This window comes from Teleopsis dalmanni, chromosome 2, assembly GCF_002237135.1.
Source record: "Teleopsis dalmanni isolate 2A chromosome 2, ASM223713v2, whole genome shotgun sequence".
In the NCBI taxonomy this organism is placed as follows: Eukaryota; Metazoa; Arthropoda; class Insecta; order Diptera; family Diopsidae; genus Teleopsis; species Teleopsis dalmanni.
This window is the reverse complement of record NC_051847.1, coordinates 132,170,622-132,177,503: the sequence shown is the minus strand read 5'-3', so window position 1 is coordinate 132,177,503 and position 6,882 is coordinate 132,170,622.

The window sequence follows — 6,882 nt, the reverse complement described above, 5'->3', positions numbered from 1 at the left end:
TTTTTCCACTGAATAAACATTAATAACACTTCAATATCGCACAGTTCAATTTATAAATCTTTGTTCGTTTGTATGAGTTTTTGTTTTTGCTACGCTAACGTAACGCCTGAGCAGATAATTTAATTAAATTGAAGATTATTTTGTCGGCAAATATAATTTGCATAATTAATTTATTAGCAATAGTCTACGTAATATACAAAGAAAAAATTTATAATTTATTCAATGATGTGCTCAAAAGGCGACTTGCTATTTTTCATAATTACCCAGTATTCTGTGTTATTAGTTTTATTTAAATTAATAGCTTAACAAAAAATATTTTTACAGTCAAAAGACATTCTATAATGATTTTAAATTTTAATAACGATTGTTTTAAAATTTTATTAAAGTATAGAAATGTTATAAAAAGTTAAGAACTTCTTTAAGGCACAACTTAAAGGACCAAAAGTATTCAAATAATTATTTTGACAGATTTTTAACAATTTTTTTTTTAAACTTAGCCAGTGGTAAACACTGAAGGAAAAATATCAGTATAATATTTTATTTTAGTATAATTAATACTAGATTATTGAATGAGTTTGATGAAAGGAAATAAAAAAACGTATTTCAGTTCTAAAGCTGATGTTGTTTTTTAATATAATTTTTCTGAACCTTAAAACTAACAATCCAGTTTAATTATGCACAATTAAGTTAAAAGTTTAAACGTAAAATCGCCCAACGGCCGGTGTTGTGGCCAGAAGAGTCCTATTGTACCAATTTCGCTATTGATTAAACAAAGTCCTTTTAAGCTTTGTTAACAAAGTCCAGAACAAAATCTAGAGAAGAGTTCTTAATCTGTTCTGGTGATAGAAATTTCATATTAAACAAGTTTCTTCTGTGCGTTATTAAAGCTGAACCTTCACAAAGAATATGCATTGTAGTTTTCTCAACTTCAAGGCATAATCTGCATTCCGAATTAGTAGGTAATTGTAATTTATGAAGGTGATATTTCAGACCATAAGGACCTGTAATGAAACCCATTAACAACCTTAAATCACTTTTTTTGAATTTAAGGATGTCTTTGTAGGAGTACGGTGTTATCAATGCTTTGTTTTGTGTAAGTCCTGGGAAGTCTTCCCAGTACTTCAGCCGCATATAATTTTCCACGAAAGGGTTGAGGGCCTGTAAAAGCAGTTTTTGATGCAGTTCTGGCTAACCCATCAGCTTGTTAATTTCCCAAACCTTCCCTGTGACTCGGAACCCAGTAAAGACTTACTTTATTCCGAGCTGCAAGTAGCTGTAGGAGCTCATAACACTTAAAGACCTGTTTTGACTTCACATTTAAGTTAAGTATTTCTTTAGTTTTCGATATAATACACAAAATTGTTATTTAAAAATTTTCAGACAGTTTTTTATAAATTCTTTATCAAACTAAAATAGTGACATATACTATAAGCAAATAATTGAATATTTTTTCTAGTGATAATTATACTATTATACAAAGTTTAATGAGTTCCCGGAACGTTATAGAAATGGCTTCATATTTAAGTACAATTTTGTTTAAGTTTAATACACTTGCAGTCAGTTTATTGTCGAATTGATATTCCAATAGTCCTCTAATTTATATTTTTCATCTAATGGTTTTTAAATACTTCTCTATGACAGTTATTACATCCTTGGTTATGAATATAGTTTCTTAGTGGTCTGAGAAAACTGACTGATGAAGCTAAACCTAGCGTATAGGCTAAATGTTAAAACAATTCTTGCTTTAATTACCTGATTTTATCAAATATTTTTGGAGTTCTACTAGCAGGTAGATATTTTCTTTTGCTCTTTCGAATTTTGTCGAATTTTTGCATGCAATTGATCCAAAACGATCAATATCATCTTGATAATTCATATAGATATTGTGTATTTAGATACTAATGTATATTCCAAGCGAATTCTCTTCAGAGACAAGGAGCTGGGTTCACAAAACACTTATTAACTTTTTGTTTCGATTCAGTGTCATTGTAATATATTCAAGGTTTTTATATTATTTTAAACGAAGTTCCCAAATTTAGTTTCATTTAATATACACATTGAGTTCATATTTGATTGTTGCGGTATTAGTAGTATAATTTTTTTGCTATAAACGTATGTCATGACGTGATATGAAAGATTGATGTCTTGCCATTTCTGTAAATGGTCATTGCAAGCCCTTTACTTCTATAGCAATTATAAAGAGGAAAAAAAACATTCTCTATACACTTTTAAGTCTGCGAATATATATATATAACGTAATCATTGATATTGATAACTATATATCAGACATTAAACGTCTGTGTGACAAAGTATCTCTTTCTACGATTTTAAATTCATTTTAAATAAAATCAAATTTTGGGTAAGAAGGTTTTACAATATTAAATTTAAATTCTTTTCGAATATTTATATTTTTCATGTTTTCATGTTTGTAAATGAAACCACTGTCTAAAACCAAATAATTTCGTATTAATTTCGATTAAAAATTCACTAACTAAACTTTCTGTGACTTCGTTGAGTGTTCCATGGGTTGGGACATACATACCCGACCCATGTGGGAGCCTTCTAGAAACTTTTCGTTGAATAAATTAATATGTTAAGATTTAAAAACTCAATTAAAAGAAATTTTATGCTACGTTCATTTCTCTCGACACGTCAATGCGTTTCTATGGTAAATTTTGTCAAGTTTGATTGAAATACGACAAACAAATCGCAGTTTTTCCACGATGCTTCTATTTTTTTTATTTTTTTTTTTATTTTTATTTTTATTTTTAAATCGTACTGATTTGATTAAAACTGAAATTTTTTACACGATTTTCCTATTGGCGTGACTTGTTGAAACCAAAGTTTTCAGTTTCAATTTCTATGCCAATGCAATATTTTTTTCCGACTAAAGTTTCGTTTCGATAATTTTAATGCAGTCACTCTACTGTGCTGCCTTGTAATTTATCCTTGGAGTTTTAACTAAACTTCAGTATTTTTTGGTTTTATTCTTTTATTTTTTTTTCGAAACTTATATTGCACGTTAGTGATAAAAAGTTTAAAAGTTGCTTTTGTTATAAGTTTTTTTTCCTTTTTTTTTTACATAAACTTCAATTTAAACGTATTATATTACTTTTCATTTTATTTTGGATTTGAATTCAAACAAAATTTTTTTAATTGAGTTCTATATTTTAGTTTAATTTAATTTTATTTTCAAAGCGCATATAAAATCTTTATATTTTACTTAAAGATTAATAAGATGTTCAACAAGAACATTAAAAATTAAGTTAATTGTATAAGCAGTAGATTGGTTAATTATATATGTTAATTTCATTTTATGGGAATAGATATGTGTATTCAAGGAAATTTATCTAATATATAAATATACACATATACTTTCTTTATAAAAGAATCCTTGAACTTGGTAATGTTACGTAAAGAAGTTTTCTCCTTCTCTCGGGCAATAGTTAATAGAATATGTAAAATAAAAGCATATAGTTGAACGTACTTTTACTATAATTGCATATTTATAGGGGTAAAAATATAATTTAATTATTATATTTTATATATAAATAAATATATGTTTATATACGTTTACATTAATATATTAATTAACAAAACAATTTTTTTTTGTATTTGGGAGTACATTATAAATTATTACAGAAGAAGAATGTGCACATTTTTAATACAATAAGTAGGTAACTTATAAATTATTTAGATAATGTATATGTACTTACAATAGGTATCCTGATCCTGATATTCAATTTTAATTTTAACAAAAATGTGACGTGTAGCCGGATGTGAAATATATAATATATTTTTAAGTGTAATAGGTAGAACTGTATATTACTAGAATATATTCGCGTATACTCTTTTTATCTTTGTTAAAGGAAATAAATGCAATGTAAAAGAAAAACCACGAACGATACGAACGACTGCATTTATTGGACGCTCTTTTAATATTAAAAATATTATTTTATTGCATTTTTCGTTTTGTTTAGTGCATTTAGCTAGTACTTTAACTGGTGTTTATTAATACTAAACATTTTTTTAATTATTTCATATAATTTTCTGTTCCTTTTTTATTCTTTGAACTTTTCATGTAGAGCTAGCTCGCATTTTTATCGCCTTGTGTCGTGGTGGTCTCAGTTAGCATTTATATTTTACTTTAGTAATTAATTAAAAATCAATTACTTTAAATGATTTCAAAGATTTTATTGGGTATGAATTAAAACTAAATTCTAATATGAGCGTTCTAAAACGTATAAATATCTTCAAGTAAGATAATTCGCTTTGTATTGAGAATATTTTTAATACCGAATTTAATTAATTGATTTCATGATACGGAGAATTTTTTCTTCAATTATTTCTCATTTATTCTTTTAATAATCAAATTTTAATTTTATATTTTTGTACAAGTTTATGTTAAATAATATACAGCTTTTTAAATTAGTTTTGAATATATTTTTTATTGTTAACGATATTTTGACTATAGGCTATAGTCGTTGTAATTAAAACATTTTAATAGTATATGATAGCAATAAATTAAATACGAAATATTCAATTAAATTTTGAGTTTAGTAATATGTTAATTTATTATTTTTTATTTATTTTATTTTTAAAATTCCATATTAAAAGACAAAGATAAAAAAGACGTAAGTTCATTCATAAAACTAAATATTCTCCTAATTAATTGTTTTTAATTCTTCGGTTCGGTATCTTTAAATTAAATACTATCTGATTTAATCACTTTCGTAAGTGATGTTAAGGTTTTTTCTATATCGTGTGATTTTACTTACCATATATTGCGCGAATAATTTTATGATTTAAATGTTGTATTTTTCTATATAATGATTTCTTCTTTGTTAACATTTGGCATAAGTCAGAAATTTTATTTTGTTATTCAATTACAAAACGAAATGAAATTATTCTTATCACATATTATATTATTTACTTAAATTTTGTGTGTCAATAAAAAAAACACACTTTAATCTATTCGCTTCAGTTATTTCAAGATAAGAATAAGTAAAAAAAACATAGCATTGAACTTGATTATAGTTTGTTTAAACTTAAAACGATTGCTGTTTCCAATTTGTCTCCCTCCGAGCAATGAATTGAGTTTAAGCCTAAATTTTATTAACACTACGAATTTATATCTTCTCACTTATCTAAATTAATGAAATACAAACTGATAATCACGCAATGTATAGTGATGATACGCAGTCTCATAGGAATGAGCACGTTAAACTTCACGGTAAATCAGCATGAAATCACTTTTAGCCAAAACATTGAAGCATTAGTACAAGACTAGAATTTTCTACGCAATTTAATGTTATCAAAAGGAAAACTTGCAATAATGTTGTTTTTCTAACCTCATAAAAAATAGAAAAAACACACTATAAAAGCCATAAACAAAGTTGGAAGCAAATGTTCCGTAAATATACTCGACTTAATAACTTTGGCCTTCCTTGAATGAAAATAAAAAGGCCTACTAAATGTGTGTGCTGTGGCCGGATTTATTTTTATTTGTAGATTTCTGTTTTTTTACTCAGAAACTGTACGGACATTTAACATTTCGTAAATTAATAGAATAGAAGTATTTGACCCATAGATATGTAAAAATAACTTGGTTGGGCGCTATACTAAATTTGATAAAAAAAATTGATATTTTTCCTTAAAATAATGTTCAGTTAGAGGACAGTTTATTAAAATTAAATGTAGGTGGAAATGGTGTTCCGCTAAGGATGTGAACACAATAGGTTTGTGCTACTATGAGTAAAGAAATTTTATACCCTACCATTGTGATTAAATATATAGATAAATTATAAGGACATTGGCTCACATTTGTTGCAAAGTACAATGATTATAAGATATTAGGTGTTATAACTGTCATCAATTAAACAGAAGACTTTTCTATTTATAAATGAAGGCTCTCAAATACACTACTTTGAGTTCTGAGTAACTGGCGGGAAAAGGAGTTCTTACCCCAAAACACTTCTAGAAAAAAGTTCCATCTGCTTCCAGATAGTATCGAAATTCTGTTAACTTGGATATACTGAAATTGTTGAGACGATAGCACATTTTAAGATAAGCAACATTTAAAACCATTGAGTCATACATTTTTGTGAGAGAGATGATATAACGAATGTTAATATTTTTTGTGTTTGTAGGAAAGTAACATAAAAGTTAAGAATTTTAAAATATCAGCTCCATTTAAATATATATAATTACAATTATATACCAACATCATGTCAGCTATCATGTCAGTTTATGTATAGTATTATAAACATATTATTATTCACACAAATATTCTACTTATTAGGCACTTTACAAATGAAGCTTTTGAACCTTTAAACTTACTTTAATTAATTTTTATATAACTTTTATATAACTTTTATATAACTTTTATATAATTTTTTCTAATAGAATTATTTTAAAAGTTATTTTAAAAATATATTAAAAGTTTTATATTTTAGAGATACGAATTTCATGTTTTTAGTAAACTTGATACGAATAAATAGATGACTATTTTTGGTTTGCATATTTTTCTTCAAATTTCTATCGTTTGACATGTTTCCATGGACATCCTTCTTTAAATTTGCTTCTTTCCAACTCAAAAACGAATTTTCTTTAAAAATCCTTTAGATATGAAACCGTTTTAAGTTATATTTGAAAATCTCTCTATATATATAAAATATATATATAAAATATATAAAACAAAAATATTAATCATAGCCAGTTCATTATTCCACAAACGATTTTCGTATATCTTTTAAAATGAAAAGTTTTTATTAACCCTTTAAATTCTTAATTTTCGTTTTCAAAAGAAACGTATTGCAGATTTGGGCTTAGCAGCCCCAAATTAACCTTTGTTGGTATGATTGGAGAATTTATTATCGCACA